The 18,968-nt window shown below is 42.5% G+C and overlaps 1 protein-coding gene across 1 annotated transcript in view; it reads left to right on the plus strand.

Moving 5' to 3' along the window:
• The first annotated feature begins 12,304 nt into the window (after window positions 1-12,304).
• LOC121552168 (pleckstrin homology domain-containing family G member 1) overlaps window positions 12,305-18,968 on the plus strand; it is a 96,126-nt gene continuing 89,462 nt past the window's right edge. The window contains exon 1 of the mRNA XM_041864888.2: window positions 12,305-12,600. The gene's annotated coding sequence lies outside the window, so the exon portion shown is untranslated. The remainder of the gene's footprint in view (window positions 12,601-18,968) is intronic.

Genomic DNA, 18,968 nt, shown 5'->3' on the forward strand with positions numbered 1-18,968 from the left:
AATCCTTACGCACTAGGGTGGCCCGGCTACCAGAATCCAGTAAGGCCTCCACATCATGGTGATTCACAGTTACCGGGCAGGTGGGGGGTCGATCTGGGCCGCCATCTACGACTCCCAAGAGCGAGGCAAAACGGTGTGTGGGTGCTGAGCTGGAGGACTCCGCAGTGGGCATAGGTTCATCGGCTGGTTTCCCACACTGCCAGGAGATATGTCCCATCTCCCCACACCGGTAACACTGTCGAGTTTCCCCCTCCTGGTGTACTCTTCTTGGACCCGCCTGGTTTCTGGCTCCCCCTGGAGCCGGGATAAGTCCTGACGTGGCTGGGTTCGAGACCTTGGGGTCCTTTGGACGGGTTCTTCCCATTTGTGGTGGGGCCGCACTCCTGGGGTCTTTTCGGGAAGCATTCAGCATCTCCGCTGTGGCCTGGTACTTTTCCACAGCTTCCACGGTCAGATCAGCCGTGGTCAAGGCCTGTTGACTGATGAACCGTTTTGCCTCATAAGGCAGGGCGCGTGAGGTAACGATCCACTACAACGGCCTCCACCACTGCCGCTGCTGTATTCCTCTGCGGATCCAGCCATTTCCTTGCGATTCGGACAAGTTCATGCATCTGCGCCCGAGGAGGTTGGTCTGGTTGGAAGGTCCAGCTGTGAAAGCGCTGGGCCATACCAAACTTTGTGAGTCCATATCTGCTGAGGATCTCAGACTTCAGGGCATCATAGTCAGTAACCTGGTCAGGGCCCAGGTCCCGGACAGCATTCAGCGATTCCCCGGTTAGAAAGGGGGCTAACAGACCAACCCACTGTTGCTTGGGCCAGGCTTCCCTAGTGGCCGTGGCCTCAAATGCATGCAGGTATGCCTCAATGTCATCGGTAGCTCCCATCTTAGATATAAAGTCACTTGCCTTTATTGGGCGGGTATTTTGGACAACCCTCTGTCTCTGCAACTGCAATTCCTCTGCCTTCAGAAGGTTGGCTTTCTTTTGCTCCTCCAAGAGAGCCACGTTTGCTTGCATCTGGGCGTGCTGGCCAGCAACAAGGGCTTTCAATATGTCCTCCATTTCAGTCGGCGGGGAGCCTACGGCCAACTTGGAAAACTGGGTGATCAAACCTTCGGTATCCTCCTCTGACATGCACTATTAACGCTTGAGTTTGCCCGTATTCTCCACCATCTGTGACGTCACGAGAGGCTACACAGCTTTCAGCGGGATTGCTCAAGTAGTGCAAGGAGACAAGGTTCAAACAAAACAAGGATTTTATTATAGGTCTTGGGAAATTAACGAAAATATAACAAAATTCTGTTCTCTTGTGGCTCTTTAAGGGTTAACCGTTCAGGGATGTCTCTTCCACATCCAGAATCATAATTCTCACTCGCTCAGATAACTTTTCCCCAGCCTTACTGTAGTCCACGTTGCAGCTAGTGGCCAACCCAGCAAAAAGTCCTTCCAAATGTCTCTCACGTATTTCCACAGGTGCATATATCCAAAGGTGAGTATTTCCCAAAGGTAAGTATCTCCAAATCCTTATATTCCTCATGGAAGTGGACGTGCAGCACTCTTGTCCTCCAGAGAGCCCAGGTTGGAGACTGTGTCTCTTCAACCCCCCAACACACTCCCCTCAGTGTGTCTCTTCCCTTCCCAAACCTTCAGCTCATCAGCTCCTCATTTGTTTCAGCTGCGTGGGAAGATTGGCCATAGAGGGGTGGAGTTCCCGACCATACCAGCAGATGGAGCCATAGCTGTCTGGGTTTACAGCCACCTCAGGGGGATGTAACGTCCCTCCAGGACACAGCCTCTCGTGACATCACACTGGTCAAACTAGAAACATGTGGGAGGATTTGACAGATTTAGCGGCGGAGGGGACCAGAGAAATTCATGTTCATCACTCACCACGTTAGGTCATCAGATGTTACAAAAAAATATGTCTCTGCAAAAACAAATCAATGCTAGCTAGCTACGTTTTTTTCATCATTGGACCTGCGTTTACAATGTATCCAATTTCAGTTTGTGTAGTTGTTGGTTTAGCTTTCTGTAACTTTGTAGCAAGTACGGTCTGCATGTGTAGGCGCATATTGCGTCATGATTGCAAGGTGTCCCGATATCTTTTCCAACTGTCCTTTTATCTGGTTTTAATGTCCATTCTAGAATGCCCTTCTAGCCACTCAGAAACGAATATTCAACAATGCTGTGGTATAAAGAGAAAATAAGATGTCCACATTGGCCTATCTCAGGATATCTATTGAGTCAATATCCGGCCATACCATGTAGGTGGTGTCACTACAGACCCGGGTTCGATCCCAGGAGACCTATGAGGCGGCACACAATTGGCCCAGTGTCGTCCGGGTTAGGGGACGGTTTGGCCGGCCGGGATGTCCTTGTCCAATCGCGCTCTAGACTCCTGTGGCGTGGCGTGCCGGGCGCATGCATGCTGACTTCGATTGCCAGTTGTACGGTGTTTACTCCAACACAGCGGTGCGGCTGGCTTCCAGGTTAAGCGATCAATGTGTCAAGAAGCAGTGCGGCTTGGCAGGGCCGTGTTTCGGAGGACGCATGGCTCTTGACCTGCGCCTCTCTCGGGTCCGTACGGGAGTTGCAGCGATGGGACAAGACTGTAACTTCCAATTGGGGAGAAAAAAGGGGTAAAAATTACAAGAAAATGAACTAGGCCAAGCCTCAGCCTGCCAACACCCGCCAAAGCAGACGATGATGGTATGGGAATGTACATTAGGCAAAACTAATCTATAAGAGACAATGAGATGTGGATCTCTCTGTGCTACTGCTAGCCCATTTACATCATTTTGTAGTTTGTAGATATATGAGTAATCTACAGTAGATGTATCATAAAGGGATAGCTCATTCAGGCCAGGACACATCTATGATTGATCTCTAGGAGGAGAAATCGTTAAATGAGGTCATACTGATCTGGAAGATATTGGGATAGTGGAGGAGAAAGGAGAAGAGGCAATGTGACCTGGAGAAAATCTGTGCATCAAACTATCAAACAAAAAACCTGATCAACCGTCTCAGCATTTAAGTGATGTTGTACTGGGGTCTTTCTCTTGCTTATTTACTATTGAATTAAGGATAAATGACCATGGTTACAGTTCTATCATATAAAAGGTTGGTGTACACTGAGCTGAAGTATAGTTCTGACCCAGAATACTGTTCCCAGCAGCTGTCCAATGCCTTGTGATTGGCTCTCATTCTCTCGCTCCTCCTCTCCTTCCTTCTCCCTCTTAGCGCTGGCCGTCCTAGATCCTGAGTTCTGTTACAGGACCTTAGGGAGCCAGGCGAGGGGGGTTAGAGAAGGGGTGGGGGCTGGGAGAGCTGGGTGTTGTCATTGAAGTCACAGTTGCCCTATATTATCAAAACACTTCAGATGAAACTTAAAACAGGTAGCCAAGGCTGCAGATCTGTTTAAGGTGAGATAGTTATGGAGGGAACGAGGGGAAAGAGAGAGAAGTGTGGGTTATAGGTTGAAGTGGTCTCCATATGTACTTAGTTGCTAAACGACTGTATGTCCTTCTATTAAATTGTGACCACTGGTGTGATAGTGAATAAATCCTCATCTTTGACTGTGTTTCCCCATATCAGTGTGTGTGCTTGAGAGGGAAGTTTGATGTGATGCAGTGTGAGAACTCCTGTCCCCATTTGTTACCACTTGGACTTGATCCAATTAACACACACACACACACATACCCTTTCAACCCTGGGCACAGTGCTGCCTAGTTAATCTTCCCCTTGACCTACTCACACAGTAGCTGTCAAAATGGGTCTTGAGTTTAGTGCTGGGATCCTAAGAAAGGAGAGGAGAAGTATATCACATGATGCCTATATGAAGGTAAGGATCCACATTGACATTTTGTGAAATTGTGTGTCTCAGAGGATTCGGGTTTGATTTTTCTCAAGCCCCCAATCTCTCCCCTCTATGGTCCATTTGGTTTAGGAAGTGCCATGTCAGGATATCTCTCCATGTTAAAGTGTTTTGGGGCCCGTCCTCACTTAGACAGAGTCACTCATCTGGATCTGGTTAACTATGTGTTTCTTTATCTGTGTGGGTTTAAGTGTGTTTTACTGTGGTTTTGCGCTTGTTTTTGTGCGTGTGCAATGTGCATGTGTGTTCACTTATGTATTTGCATATGTGTGTATTTATGTGTATAAAGATTATTGGGCCAGTAACCTTAAGGTTGCTGGTTCGAATCCCTGAGCTGACTAGGTGAAAAATCTGTCTGTGCCCTTGAGCAAGGCACTTAACCCTAATTGCTCCTGTAAGTCACTCTGGATAATAGTGTTTGCTAAATGATGTAAATGCATGCCTGTTTATGTGCGTAGGTCGAAAGGTGCCTATGTGTCTGTTTATGAGTGTGAATACTTGCGTTCTGCGTTTATGCATTGTGCATGTGTGTCAGGGAGTGTTTGTTTGTGTGCGCATGTTTGCATACCTGTGCATAGAAGTCTAAAAGTGGATCTTTAAGAGCAGTCTGCTTGTCTGTGTAGATAACCTTTCATTAAACAGATGTGTGACCTCCCACTCAGTGGTCTGGTCTCGTCGCCCGGCCAACACACTGATGTAAGCCTATCAACTAGACCTTCATTACTGTTGGCATGCTGGAACACTGAGACTGATGGGCCTACTGTATAGACTCCCTCTGTCATGTACTGTACAGTCATCATGTCTCTCAACGGCCAGGCTGTTTCATAGAGGGTTTGTCTCTCTAATGGTGTTGGTTTCGCTTATAAAAGGCCTGCTGTTGATTAGGCTGTCAAAATAGATGATGTATGATGAGATTATGTTACTTGTCTGGCAAAGGCAAATATTTTTTGCCTTTGCCAGATATTTTTTTCTACATTGTAGAATAATAGTGAAACATCAAAACTATGAAATAACACATATGGAATCATGTAGTAACCAACAAATTGTTAAACAAATTCAAATCTATTTTATATTTGAGATTCTTCAAAGTAGCCACCCTTTGCCTGTATGACAGCTTTGCACACTCTTGACATTCTCTCAACCAGCTTCATGAGGTAGTCATCTGGAATGCATTTCAAAACAGGTGTGCCTTGTTAAAAGTTAATTTGTGAAATTTCTTTCCTTCTTACTGCATTTGAGCCAATCAGTTGTGTTGTGATAAGGTAGGGGTGGTATACAGAAGATAGCCCTATTTGGTAAAAGACCAAGTCCATATTATGACAAGAACAGCTCAAATCAGCAAAAAGAAATGACAGTCCATCATTACTTTAAGACACAAAGGTCAGTCAACACGGAAAATGTAAAGAACTTTGAAAGTTTCTTCAAGTGCAGTCGCATAAACCATCAAACGCTATGATGAAACTGGCTCTCATGAGGACCGCCACAGGAATGGAAGACCCAGAGTTACCTCTGCTGCAGAGGATAAGTTCATTAGAGTTAACTGCACCTCAGATTGTAGCCCAAATAAATGCTTCACAGAGTTCAAGTAACAGACACATCTCAACATCAACTGTTCAGAGGAGACTGTGTGAATCAGGCCTTCATGGTCGAATTGCTGCAAAGAAACCACCATTAAAGGACACCAATAAGAAGAAGAGACTTGCTTGGGCCAAGAAACACGAGCAATGGACATTAGACCGGTGGAAATCTGTCCTTTGTTCTGAAGACTACAAATTTGAGATTTTTGGTTCCAACCGCCGTGTCTTTGTGAGACGCAGAGTAGATGAACAGATGATGTCCGCATGTGTGGTTCCCACCGTGAAGCATGGAGGAGGAAGTGTGATGGTGTGGGGGGCTTTGCTGGTGACAATGTCAGTGATTTATTTAGAATTCAAGGCACACTTAACCAGCATGGCTACCACAGCATTCTGCAGCAATATGCCATCCCATCTGGTTTGCGCTTAGTGGGACTATCATTTGTTTTTCAACAGGACAATGACCCAACACACCTCCAGGCTGTGTAAGGGCTGTTTGACCAAGAAGAAGAGTGATGGAGTGCTGCATCAGATGACCCGGCCTCCACAATCACCTGACCTCAACCCAATTGAGATGGTTTGGGATGAGTTCGACCGCAGAGTGAAGGAAAAGCAGCCAACGTGTGGGAACTCCTTCAAGACAGTTGGAAAAGCTTTCCAGGTGAAGCTGGTTGAGAGAATGCAAATAGTGTGCAAAGCTGTCATCAAGGCAAAGGGTGGCTACTTTGAAGAATCTAAAATATAACATATATTTTGATTTTTCTTACACTTTTTTGGTTACTACATGATTCCATATGTGTTCTTTCATAGTTTTGATGTCTTCACTATTATTTTACATTGTAGAAAATAGTAAAAGTTAAGAAAAACCCTTGAATGAGTAGGTGTGTCCAAACTTTTGACTGGTACTGTATATTGGGGTGGACAATAAAGTTATATTTCTATAAACTAGGGTACCAGTGAGGATTTCCAATGCTGGACAACTTGTTGTAGCTCTTGATAAGTCATTGATAATAATCTGCCAATTTGTTTCATGTCATTACATTAAGATATACTGTAAGGGGGGAACATAGCTATATTCCATAAAATTCATGAGTTGATTTAAAACCTTTGTTTAAACCTTTCTCATGGTTGGTGTCTTGATGGATTTGTCCAAAATTGTGTGACATAAAAAACTAATTTTCTGTCCTTGTTATATATCATATATTAACCATTAATCAGTTAAATTAGACATTGAACTTGAACCCTGTAATAATCCTGGATCTAGCTGTCTGACAGTTTTTTGTGTAGAGATCTCAGAAATGCTGTGTATCTAAATTTCGTGTCTCCTTATGTTACATGGTGAAAACAGTTTTCATGGGCACACAAATCCCCCCCAAATTATACAATTGCAAAATCGAATGCTTCTAACTCAGGGCTGTCAAACTCATTCCACAGAGGGCCAAGTGTCTGCAGGTTTTTCCCTTCAATTAAGACCTAGACAACCAAGTGAGGGGAGTTCCTTATTAATTAGTGACCTTAATTCATCAATCAAGTACAAGGGTGGACCGAAAACCTGCAGACACTCGGCCCTCCATGGAATGAGTTTGACACGTGATCTAACAGAAAGAGTCACCTTACCCAAGTGCTGAAAAAAAAAGTGTTCGCGAGGAATGTCCAGAATATTTTGGTTTCTCATTCGTTAAGCCTGTGAAGACAGTTGTGACTGAATCTATGATGGATCTAATATCCTTAGTGAGTCCTTCATAAGTTGAATGCACCAATTTGTAAGTCGCTCTGGATAAGAGCGTCTGCTAAATGATGTAAATGAATTGATGTTGATCATCTGTTGTAGTCTTTTTTGATTTACAGCAGCAGGGTGTTGTTAGATTTAATAGAGAAAGCATCAAGGTAATGAGTTCTTGTTTTCGCCGAGTAAACTGTGCGTAGGATACATTTTTGACATTTAGCAGACACTCTTATCCAGAGCGACTTACAGGAGCAATTAGGGTTAAGTGCCTTGCTCAAAGGCACATCAACAGATTTTTCACCTAGTCGGCTCGGGGATTAGAACCAGCGACCTTTCGATTACTGGCACAACGCTCTTAACCACTAAGCTACCTGCTGGACAGATTATTTTGCAACACCCAACGCTATTCCAATTCATTATTCTGGATATAACAACAACAAATGACATAGCCTAGTGGGCTTCTTCACAATATAATCTGGTAATTAAATAACATGACAAATACATTTAGTTTTCCATGTTACACCTGCAATTTTAAACAATACAAGGGATCTGAAGTAGCCTACTTGAATTTGGAGCTAAAAAATTAAAGTGCTGGATTAGGCCTACCTTGAAATTCAGACATTTCCTCAATTTGGTGCTTGAAAAGTCCTTGTAATTATTGTAGCTAATTTCTAAGTTCTCCTGCTCCCTTATAATTATCCGGGATTTCATTTTTGATACGTTTTTGAGAGATGTGCCCACTTCGTTTGTTTCCCGCGACTTCAATTGACTGGTATTGTAGCGCTAATCTGTTGCGGTAAAACCACGTACGGTTATTCTGAGGACGACAACATTGCTGGCTTCAACTTGGCTTTCCATGCAAATCCTTCCATTACAAAAGGAACCTGGTTTTTGGTAGCTTTCTCATTATAAAAACAAAGATGGTGAGATTAATGCTACCGCTATTCATTATTATGTGTGCCTGCGTCAGCCACATAGGCTACAGAAAAGTCACCATGTTCGCATCCAATTTATTTAGTCAGGCAAGTACACATTATTATCACATATTTTAGAATATAATAATTTGAAAATCAAATGTATTATTCTTAAAGTGGTAATGGCTTACTTTGACACTTTTTGCATGTTTTTTTTTTGTGGGGGGGGGTGGTTCTATATTAAGCCTTATATGTACATACATCTAAATTATTATATTGTAGTCATTTAGCAGATTCTCTTATCCAGAGCGACTTACAAGAGCAATTAGGGTTAAGTGCCTTGCTCAAGGGCACATCGATAGGTTTTTCACGTTGTTGGCTCGGAGATTCGAAACCAGCAACCTTTCGGTTACTGGCCCAATCCTCTTAACCCCCAGGCTACCTGCTGCACAATTGTATAACATTGAGGTCCTTGAAAATTACAGTTACGTGCATGAAAAAAATCCCTGAAAGGCCTTGAATTTGACTTGCCAATGTCTGTATCAACCCTGCTTAAAGGATGTATAGTCTTAGGCCTATGTTGATGTAAGTGGAGTTATGGGCCAGTTTGCATATGTTCCTCTAAGTACGCATGTGGGACTAAAATAAACATATTTTTTATTTTTGTTTCAAACCATTTAGAAATGTTGATCCCAATATCACACAATGGCCCCATTATTTATAGACAGCCTTGTACTCTCAATCATGGCAAACAAAGTCCACAGACAAAATGCAAATCACAAGTTCTCTAAATTCCTGCCTTCCTGTCTGTGTATGATTTGATCAGCATGAGCATGTATCTGTGTTGTCAATAACTCTGAGGTTTGTGCTGCAGCCACAGATAAGGGCTTCCCCCCCACAGTTTCCCCCTCATTTGGGAAGGGGGAGGAAGAACAAGAAAAAAGGAGGGAGGGAGAGAGAGAGCGGGAGGGAGGGAGGGAAATCTAAAGAACGTAAGTGGGAGAGCCAGTTGTTTTTTTTGTACTGTAAATAATAGCCCCTGTTTGAGTTGGACAGCTTTCAGGGCTCCTTTTGTCCACAGTGACATCTTAGGTTCCCTGAAGGGCTGCAGAGAGCTGTAGAGGGCTAGGCTGCTGGGTTTTTTACTGTTCACTGGCAGCATGGGAAACTAGGGGGTTTAACCCAGTATGAATATCAGAGAACATAACAACGCCCCACAGGTCGAAGCAAGGCTCCCTGCCTCTTGATCAGACACACCTGCACGTACACACGCACACACTGTCAAACATTAGCACACACACATTATTTTGACTGGCCTGTGATTTTCTACCAATCCCAGCGCTAGGGTGCTGCAGAATTGTTCTGTGCTATCCGGGACATGCTATCCGGGACGTCCCTACCCTAAATAAGTTTAAATTTAAAATGGTTAAGTTAAGGGTTAAGGTAAGGGTTAGGGTTTAGGGTAGGGACGTCCCAAGGATTCCGAATAGCACCCTGCAATATCCCACCTCTCTCTGTGACAAAGACATGTACGCAGCCAATGACGGTGGGTCCCTTTGGCGCCTACACTCCTAACCTACTCTAGATGATAAATGTCTCTCCCAAATGCATCTATATTCCCAGATGGTGCATGTGTAAGGTAGATCGTATGATGTAAGTAGTCAAAACAACGTGTTAAATCTGCCTGTAGACCAGTCTGGTATTCCCTCATAATAGGACCCCTTGGGGCATCTCCATTCCACTGCCCAGGAGCAGTTTATATTGTATTGTTAAGGCTATATAATATTTACTCCCCATCTTTGGCATCTTGTGTTGTGCTAATACATTATTCTGTAGCCCAACCAAGAACATTGTCCAAGGATATCTGTTATTCTCCTTATCTCTAGTAGGTTTGGGGTGTTGTGTGTCATATACATATAGATCTGTATTTTAAAGGCAGTGTAGGGTGTTGTGTTTTGTGTGAGTGTAGGGTGTTGTGTGAGTGTAATTCCCTGCACTCTGGGTGTGGCAGCCTGGTGGTTATCCAGGTTAAGATAACAACAGCTGGTGACCCATTCCTGGCCTGTGCACAGTGTGGATGGTCAGGCCAGACACCACAGACTATTTCATAGTCAAAGGGTCACATTACTTACTGTAGTTTGTGTGTGTGTGTGGGAGTCACATGCATGTGCGTACATACAGTCCATGAGTGATTTCCCAAAGGATAACATACTGTACATGGGTGATTCCATGCCAGCAGGAGTGGAAAATACTTCTGGTATCTCAGATAGTTCTGGCAATTATCACATAGAAACTTCATTGGGAGGAAGGAAGTTTCAAAATTCAAAAGGCACTCGCACATCTGAGCTATCTTTTTTGCAGGTTCAAGGTAACAGTTGAATAAGATTAGAAAAAAGAAGAAGAAACTGCCAGTATCACTGCTCTTTATTAAGCTTTACGTATCGGCCTCAAGGCCTTCGTCAGAGGAAGGAAGTATGACATGCTTTTTACATTTGTATTACAAATAGGGATGGGCACGGTCATTCGGATATTCAAATATTTGAACGGATGTTAGTATTCGAATACGATAGGCCTATTTTAACACAGAAAATGAGTATTTCAGAATTTAGACATACTCCATATGTTATATCACACTATAAGGAGTATAATCACACCAAGATGTTGTCTGTATCATGTACGGTTCATAGGGTCTTACAGGAGGCATGTATAGGTCTAAAAACTGCCTAAATGGCTACTTTCATCATGATTTTCCAAAAAAATGTTTTTCATACAAATCATCGCTGTCTGATGGAAACCTTATAACAAAATATGTTTATTTTGTATTTTTTAACAATTATTGAAAGCAGTAACTCCCCTCAAAGTACTCTAAACAGTTCATGACCAAGAAAATGAATACAAAATGGCTTCGGAAGTTTGTTAATGGTACAATATGGTCATTGTTTCCATTTCCTAAAAAGTTTATGTTTTGTTTTTCACCAGAAAGTGACGAAATGTAAAAAGCATTTCAAACATCCTTGAAGTGTATGTGAGAATTGCCAGAACAATCTGAGATACCAACAATATTTTCCACTCCCACTGGCGTGGAATCTCTAACATTATCCATTCCAAGGACTGGCATCCTAACAGTTTCATATTCCTAGAAAATTAAAATCATTCATGGAGAGAACATGGAAATGAATAAGTGAACTGGTGTTTCGAACTGACAGGGCTGTGAGGTATCTGAATTCCAGGAAGTCTTGTTGCTGTCAGGAGTGAGGAACGCCATTGGCCCTCAGTAAGGGACTTTCCTCTGGCCTGGCTGTGCACACTGCACTGTGAGGATGTAGAACAATGAGTCCCTAAAGACTCACACACAATGACCACTCACTCACTCAGATATGTATGCATGCTTACACACACTTATTCACATTCACTCAGTCATCAAGTTGTAATGGATCTGAACGGATAGCTCCTAACTATTTAAGTCGGAATTCAAACAGTTCAAGTTAATCAGTCTAATCTAATGTCATCTTTATCTTCTAACCCTGAACTCCAGAACTGAGTCAGTAAGTGGGAGCAAGGGAGTGGTAGAGACTAATATTGGGAGCGAAAGAGTGGTAGAGGGAGGAATAGAGAGAGCCTGGGAGATAGGGGGGAGGTGGAGAGAGAGGGATCAGGCTGTGATTTGGTGCTGTGTCTCTGGGCTCTGGGTAATGTGACACGACTGCTGCTGCTCGTCCTTGGGCTGTCCTCTCTCTCTCTGTCTTCTCTCTCTCTCATGCTCTCTCTCTCTCCCTCACTACTGATCTCCATCCTTCTCTCTATTTCGCTATCCACTCTCTCATCCCTGACTTTTTAACTCTTAACTAATTTGATCCCTCTCTCCATCCCTCTCTCCTTGTGCTTTTGTTGACACCTTCTCTCTCTCTCACTGTAATTTCAATCATTTGTGCCACCTGCAGTGTTGGCTGTTCTCCAGTTATCCCAATGAGAGTGAGTCCGTGTGTGTGTGTGTGTGTGTGTATAACGAAGAAAAAGACAGAGAAGGACAGACAGAGAGAGATAGAGAAACATGGAGCAAGAGAGAGTCCTCTATAGAGAGTGTGATAGAGGGAGTGTGATAGAAAGCGAGAGATTGTGATAGATAGTGTGTAATAGAGAGAGAGTGTGTGTAGAGAGAGCGAGAGAGCGAGAGAGAGGGTTCTCTTGCAGCAGTAATTGGTCAGGATGCAGTCAGCTCCGCTCCTTTCTGTTCCGCTCCCATCTGCTCCCCTCGCTTCTCTCTCTCTCTCTCTCTCTGAGCTGTCTGACCTCATAGAGGTGGGGACCTGTCTTCTACTGACCAGCCCAATCAAATAATAGCGCTCAGCTTCAAAGCGTGTACGTGTTTTTATGTTTTAGTGCTTGTGTGTGTGTCTGTGTGTGTGTGTGTGAGTGAGGCGAAACTTCTCGATGCATAGAGATGGAACTAAACAGTGAAAGGTTACTGGGAAATCAGCATCTTGCTTCCCAGAGGAAAGCCGTGGGAACAAAGGTGAGGAGGAACTTACTAACGTTGTTGCTTTGTAAAATTGATATATACTGTACACTTATCATGGCTGTGTGATTATCATTCACACAGGTCTGTTTGATACTGTGGAGAAGTTTTGAAGCAGTGAATTTGTAAGGCTGAAATATAAAGCTGTAATATGTGATACAGATTCTGTGCTTGAACTGAAATCAACATGTGTCTCCTATAGTACCACTATTCAGGGTTTTACATTTTAGTCATTTAGCAGACGCTCTTATCCAGAGCTACTTACAGGAGCAATTAGGGTTAAGTGCCTTGCTCAAGGGCACATCGACAGATTTTTCACATAGTCAGCTTGGGGATTAGAACCAGCAACTTTTCGGTTATTGGCACAATGCTCTTAACCACTAAGCTACCTGCCAGAGTCTCGGTCTTCATATAATCATAATTGTGGTGGTCGATGTGCCTGGGCTGCACTTACTGAAAAAACTCTGTCCTAGGTTTCAATTTAGCCTGGAGCTAATGGTAGTCTTGGACCACACTTTAATTAGATGGCAGTCCACTGGTCTTGTTGCCAGTCTTATCGCTACGCTAGATGCTATCCTCTCTTCTGCAATTAAGGTAAAGACAAGGTAACGGTGTATGTGTGGTGTGGTGTGTGTGTGTGGTGTGGTGTGTGTGTACTGTGTATCTACTAGTGTCCAATTGTGTAACTAGTGTCCAACAGTGTATCCTTCTGGTTCTCTAAAGCTTCATGTTTGAAAAATGTATGCACTCACTAACTGTAAGTCGCTCTGGATAAGAGCGTCTGCTAAATGACTAAAAATGTAAATGTACAAAAAAATGTTTGTGTTTTGATCACACAGGGTATACAGGTTGGCAGGTACAGTATCCTATGTTTAGAGTGCCAGGATGTTTGTGTGTGTGTGTGTGTGTGTGTGTGTGTGTGTGTGTGTGTGTGTGTGTGTGTGTGTGTGTGTGTGTGTGTGTGTGTGTGTGTGTGTGTGTGTGTGTGTGTGTGTGTGTGTGTGTGTGTGTGTGTGTGTGTGTGTGTGTGTGTGTGTGTGTGTGTGATGGAGGATTGTTGTAGTGTAGTATAATGTAATAAGATGTTAGTGGTTGTTTTTGTCTTGTTTTATTGACATAAAATGAAAGATGTGTGTCTGGGAGTTCTAAGACTTCTACAAATGAAATGCATTGTTTCCCCTATATTCATTTAGCAGCAGTGGAGAGAAAAAATACGAAGACAAAATACATATATATAATACAGTGGGGTGCAAAATGATTGACACCCTTGATAAAGATTAGCAATAATGACTGTACAAAATGTCATTCAAATACTGAGCTATATTGTATGCTCAAATAAATAATGATGAGTGAGAAAGTTAGAGGGTCAAATACCCTCTCATACCCCCAAAACATGCTAACCTCCCATGTAATTGGTAATGGTGAGAGGCATGCATGTCTTGGTGGTATGATCTTTGACCCCCATTTTTTGGAGCATACAATCAAATGATACAAACCCCCAAAAAATCCATTTTAGCAACAAAATACAGTGGCTTGCGAAAGTATTCACCCCCCTTTCTTCCTATTTTGTTGCCTTACAACCTGGAATTAAAATTGATTTTTGGGGGGGTTTGTATCATTTGATTTACACAACATGCCTACCACTTTGAAGATGCAAAATATTTTTTATTGTGAAACAAACAAGAAATAAGACAAAAAAACTGAAAACTTGAGCGTGCATAACTATTCACCCCTCCCCCAAAGTCAACACTTTGTAGAGCCACCTTTTGCAGCAATTACAGCTGCAAGTCTCTTGGGGTATGTCTCTATAAACTTGGCACATCTAGCCACTGGGATTTTTGCCCATTCTTCAAGGCAAAACTGCTCCAGCTCCTTCAAGTTGGATGGGTTCCACTGGTGTATAGCAATCTTTAAGTCATACCACAGATTCTCAATTGGATTGAGGTCTGGGCTTTGACTAGGCCATTCCAAGACATTTAAATGTTTCCCCTTAAACCCCTCAAGTGTTGCTTTAGCAGTATGCTTAGGGTCATTGTCCTGCTAGAAGTTGAACCTCTGTCCCAGTCTCAAATCTCTGGAAGACTGAAACAGGTTTCCCTCAAGAATTTCCCTGTATTTAGCACCATCCATCATTCCTTCAATACTGACCAGTTTCCCAGTCCCTGCCGATGAAAAACATCCCCACAGTGAAGCATGGTGGTGGCAGCATCATGCTGTGGGGATGTTTTTCATGGTGTTCTCGGGGTGATGAGAGGTGTTGGGATTGCACCAGACATAGCGTTTTCCTTGCTGGACAAAAAGCTCAATTTTATTCTCATCTGACCAGAGTACCTTCTTCCATATGTTTGGGGAGTCTCCCACATGCCCTTTGGCCTCTCTGATTAATGCCCTCCTTGCCTGGTCCATGAGTTTTGGTGGGCGGCCCTCTCTTGGCAGGTTTGTTGTGGTGCCATATTCTTTCTATTTCTTAAAAATTGATTTAATGGTGCTCCGTGGGATGTTCAAAGTTTCTGATATTTTTTTATAACCCAACCCTAATCTGTACTTCTCCACAACTTTGTCCCTGACCTGTTTGGAGAGCTCCTTGGTCTTCATGGTGCCGCTTGCTTGGTGGTTCCCCTTGCTTAGTGCTGTTGCAGACTCTGGGGCCTTTCAGAACAGGTGTGTATATATACTGAGATCATGTGATAGATCATGTGACACTTAGATTGCACACAGGTGGACTTTATTTAACTAATTACTTGACTTCTGAAGGTAATTGGTTGCACCAGATCTTATTTAGGGGCTTCATAGCAACGGGGGTGAATACATATGCACGCACCACTTTTCCGTTATTTATTTTGTAGAATTTTTTGAAATAAGTTATTTTTTTCATTTCACTTCACCAATTTGGACTATTTTGTGTATGTCCATTTCATGAAATCCAAATAAAAATCCAAATTTAAATTACAGGTTGTAATGCAACAAAATAGGAAAAACGCCAAGGGGGGTGAATACTTTTGCAAGGCACTGGATTTTTTTTTTTGCTATATATTTTTTAAATAAGATCGTCTTTGAGAACTAACATTCACCCAAATAAAATCTAGACAGCCAGGGAGAATCTAAAATAAATAAAAATGTCATGGCATGGGTCCTCCATTGATTTTGTTATAATGTTTGAGTCACTCAGATAGCATATGAACACAGCATAAGCCATGGCAAAATGAGGAGGGTGTGTGTGGAGAGAGCGAGAGAGAGAGAGAGAGCGAGAGAGAGAGAGAGAGAGAGAACTTTGGATCATATTTAGCCTTGACTTATTTTAACTTCTTTACTTGAATTTGACCATAAACTCTACGTTACCAGGGAAACGTGTGTGTTTCAGTGATACGTGTTTGTTTTCTTCCTTTGGTCCAGGGTGCTGGGTTTAGATGTGTTGTAGTGGTAGAAGTAGGGAGGGAGGAGGTGGAGGAGAGCAAGGCCCTTTCACAATCTCTCCCCCTCTCACCTTCTACCTGCTGGACCCTCGTCCTGCATTTTAATCTGAGTCCAAACACAGCTTTCTCCATCCGCTACACACACACACTGTCCAACGCACACACACACACTGTCGGACATACATACACACACAGACACACATAGTCACACACACTGTCACACACACACACAATCACACACCGCCTCACATACACACACTACCGTATCCAGTCGTAACTCTGGCAGCCTCCTCTCTTTCTTTCCCCGTTCTGTGCCCCACTTCCAATCTCTTTCTGTCCCTCTCGCCCTCCTTCCTTTCCACTCTTCTTTCCCCTGTAGTGATTTGTTTACTCCGTTAAACTGTGTATGTGAAATGAATACTAAACACTATACTACTTACTACCCTGATAGTAGTGGATGTCGTTGTAGTTTAAAGAGCTGCTGCTGTTGTTGTTTCAGTGGCCATGCTGTTTTGTTGTTGTTGTTTTTTAGTCTGCTGTAAGGGAGAAGCTGCTCCTTGTTGTCTGAGTCGGTTTTCTGGCTCCTCCTGACCATTCCGAGGGATCCCTGCTCTTATATACATTTTAATTGCAGCTTCGGAATTCTGGCCGCCCAGACTCAGACATTCCTGGACTTGTCCCGGCATCATGGCCAGACTGCTGCACACTGCTCAGGGAATATGTGAATCCTGGGAATCTGGGAAGCTCATAAGGCAGGAATCCTAGGGAAATGTATCAGATGTTATGGAGGCCACCAAGTGCAGAGGATAGCGCTTTTTAATTTGTCTCTGTTTAGTGATTTAATTTTAATATTTTATGCTATTCATATGGACTTTAATCTCCTTTAAAATCATTTGAAACTCTTGATGCACTGTTAACTGTTGAAGTGAACGTTTATATACTGTATCAAACAGTACAGTAAAATATCAAAGGGAATGCAAGAGTTGAGGTATGCAGCATGAATGTGTGTTACGTTGACTTTCCCACAGTGACATTTAGGGAATGTGGAAACGTGCTGGCCTCATTGTGACTGGCACAGCTGGGAAAACGAAAGAGCTGTCAGGTTGTCTGAGGAAACACACGCACACACACACACACACACACTCAAGCACACACACTCTGTGCCCACTGCAATAACAATCACCCAATCAAACCCGGGTCATTCCATGTCATTTCAGGAAGCCATTACACCCACCATCTCAGATTGTTCTGAAATCATTTCTGTAGTTAGAAACAGATAAGATTAGCATTCCTGAAACATTATTTTGTTGAAATGTAATTTGATCTCTGAGAAATTAAGCTAATTGATTGCACCCAAATTGGCCCTTTTAATTTATAGGATTCACATAATATTCAGTAAATATAGTACCCAACATCCGATCTGGACCAACTTCTTCCTACCATTTACTGTTTTACACAAGCACATGGAGTAGACAGCCAAATAGAAAAAGTAACCAGCCAGGCTCCAACGTGCTAGGGGGATGTTAAGATATGTTTTGCCAAACAAGCTTTACTTTGGTGGCCTCTAGTACCTTCTAATGCTAGATTGTGTTTTCGACCAGCAACTATCAGGAAATAACACTGATTAAAAAAATTACAATTTTACAGTGTTAGATTTATCAGCTGTTGTACAATATGATATAAAACACAGGAAAAACTTAATTTTGACTGCACTGGCCCTTTACAGAATCCTGTAAGAGTCTACTGGCTTCCACAGGCTTCAAGCTTCCTTTTAAGAGACATTTTCTCAGCTGTCTGCAATACAGGCATGATTGAAGAATGAAGCAGATGTTAAACATGGCCTTTGCTTCACAGAAAGCAGCAGTTGACGACTCCATTGTCAACACTGATTAAATCAGTAGACCTACATCAACATCTTTGAAAATATATCATTAGATTTTAAAACAATTCAATCTGTTTTCTTTTCTCATATTTTGGACCAGGCTCTCTCTCCACTAGCCAAACTGTTGTTTCTCCAGTGAGGAAGATTCACCATATTCATCAAATGTTTTCATAAATGATCTGCAGATAATGGCCAAAAGCCTACCTGTATGCAAATGAGGGAGCTAAATGAACAGCTCTATTACCGATGCAATTCGGTAGGCTACTGACGAATAACTCACTTTAACTTTACTGTCTGGCAAGTCCTGATTGGCCTGCAACTAGCTCTCACAGTCTCATGCCAGAATTTGACATTAATCCATGTTTCTCAAACGTCAAATTTCGAAGTGTTTAAGGTTAAGTTTAGCCATTAACTCCAAATTTTTAATTTTTTTGACTTTTTAGACTTTCTAGTTATTTTTTTCATTCCACTTCACCAATTTGGACTGTTATGTCTATGTCCATTACATGAAATCCAAATAAAAATACATTTAAATTACAGGTTGTAATGCAACAAAATAGGAAAAACGCCAAGGGGGATGAATATGCATTCATTTCGCATTTCCACAAACCTCAAAGTGTTTCCTTTCAAATGGTACCAAGAATATGCATATCCTTGCTTCAGGTCCTGAGCTACAGGCAGTTAGATATGTGTATGTCATTTTAGGCAACAATTGATAAAAAGGGTACCATCCTTAAGTTATCTCATGCCAAAAATCTACTGGCCCGGACATGGTGTATTTCTTAAATACATTGGGGTCATGCAAGGCCTATACGTTGGCATGCTTTCTCTCTATATTCAGCTATTAATAGGCTACATTTGTTTATTATGATATGTATTTTAAAAAGTGTGTAATATAATTTTGCAATGCAAGTCATTACTCTATTCTTTAGAATTGCATTGTATTAATTGCATTCAGTTTTGTTTCTAAAGTATGTAATTTAGAGAAGATTTGAAAATAGGAAGCAGCCCCTTTTAAGACAAACATTCCAAAAGAGATTTAGACATGGCTACAGTAGGCTAGCCAAGAC

The sequence above is a fragment of the Coregonus clupeaformis genome, chromosome 36 (genome assembly GCF_020615455.1).
Source record: "Coregonus clupeaformis isolate EN_2021a chromosome 36, ASM2061545v1, whole genome shotgun sequence".
Taxonomy (NCBI): domain Eukaryota; kingdom Metazoa; phylum Chordata; class Actinopteri; order Salmoniformes; family Salmonidae; genus Coregonus; species Coregonus clupeaformis.